Source organism: Helianthus annuus, chromosome 15 (assembly GCF_002127325.2).
Source record: "Helianthus annuus cultivar XRQ/B chromosome 15, HanXRQr2.0-SUNRISE, whole genome shotgun sequence".
Lineage (NCBI taxonomy): Eukaryota > Viridiplantae > Streptophyta > Magnoliopsida > Asterales > Asteraceae > Helianthus > Helianthus annuus.
In genome coordinates this window covers 170,779,363-170,781,205 of record NC_035447.2, presented here as the reverse complement: position 1 = coordinate 170,781,205, position 1,843 = coordinate 170,779,363, and the positions used below count along the sequence as shown (strand labels likewise).

General features: G+C 43.3%; 1 pseudogene; it reads right to left on the bottom strand.

The window, feature by feature from the left end:
• Positions 1-688: 688 nt before the first annotated feature.
• Positions 689-807, bottom strand: LOC118487869 (annotated as a pseudogene).
• Positions 808-1,843: the final 1,036 nt, after the last annotated feature.

Below are 1,843 nucleotides of genomic sequence, written 5' to 3'. Positions count from 1 at the left end.
CTACGGCCCACGGTACATAATCTCGGCGCCGCTATCAATGCACCGAATTTCGATGCCAACAAATTCGAACTTCGGCCGCATTTGATTCAAATGCTCTAAAACTCCGCAACTTTCCATGGGCTTGCGGACGAAGATCCCTATTTACATATTACCAACATTTTGGAAATATGTGATACTTTTCGGGTCAACGGAGCATCGAATGACGCCATCCGCCTCCGAATGTTCCCATTTTCACTAAAAGACCGAGCTAAGGCTTGGCTTAACACCCTCCCAGTTGGTTCGGTAAACACTTGGGATGAACTAGCCCAAAAGTTTTTATATAAGTATTTCTCTCCTTCTAAAACGGCTAAATTAATGACTAAAATTAATACATACTCACAAGAGAACGGAGAATCCTTAGGGTGTTCGGAGCAGTAGTCGACAAAGGTCGGCAAACGGTTTTGCCGAGTGGCAAACACCGCCGCCGAGCCTTTGCCGAGTCGGTGAAGGTTGTGGTGCGGGGAGGGGAAGCCGACACGGTGAGGGAAGAAGGAGAGAGAGAGGGGGTGTGTGGGTGGGGTCCATTCCATCTCTCAACCAATCACACTTTTTCCTTTTTTTTTTAAAGTTTACCACTTCACCAAATGTCTAAACCATTGCCAACACTTTTCACCAAAGTTTAAACACTTTTCACTGATTGACGTGGCACACTCTCATTGGTTGATTTTTTAGTTTGCCACTCTCAAGTGTTTAACCACTCCTAACGCCCTTATATGAAACTTGGAAAAGATTCAAGGAGCTATTAAGAAAATGTCCTCATCATGGTCTTGCGGTATGGCAACAAGTATTCACTTTCTATAATGGGTTGTTGCCACACATAAGACAAACACTTAACTCTAGCTCCGGGGGACTTCTAGGTAATCGTCGCCCAAATGAAATTTATAATCAAATTGAGGAAATTGCTCAAAAAAATTTTCAGTGGCACACTCCCCGAGGCACAAAATCTATTGCCTCGGGCGCCCATAAGGTAGACGAAAACACTTCTTTATAAGCCCAAATCGAGGCCCTCTCTTTAAAAATCAAAAAGCTAGAAATGGCAAAAACGGCCTCGGTTATGGCTTGTGAGGGGTGTGGTGGGCCACATGAAAATTGAAGTTGTATGAAAGAAATGGATAATCAAACGGAAACGGTAAACTAAATTGATAATAGACCTAGACCGTCAGGTCCTCCGATGGGTACCTACAACCAAGGATGGCGTAACCACCCTAACCTTGGTTGGAGAGAACTCGACAATAGTAGTAACCAACAAAATCAAAACCAACGAACAAACTTTCAACAACCAAGAAATGAGTCACAAAATTTCTCTCAACAACAACAAGGGGGACGAGAGAGGCTTGAAAATACTATCTCACGCCTCATCTCCGACACCGAAAAGAAAAACTCGGATTGATTCCAACAAATGGAATCAAACTTTATAAATCAACAAGCTAGTATTCAAAACATTGAAAAACAACTAAATCAACTAGCTCAAAATTTCTCCGAGAGACCGCAAGGCGCATTACCCAGCAATACCGAAACTAACCCAAAGGCGCAAGTGCATCTCATCACATTGAGAAACCGTACCGTAGGTCCTGAAAAGGCTCCACTACCTCCAACTGAAAAGAGTCCGTCTAACCAAACCGCAACTTCGTCAACGCCCCAAAAAAGACGACTCTTCCACCAAATCAAGAGCCTACCAAGAATCCCCCGTTACCTTACCCCGGTCGGTTACTTCGCCAAAAGACCGATGAGCAATTCACAAAATTCGTAAATTTACTAAAACAATTGCACATCAATTTTCCATTTGTGGAAGTCCTTACTAAAA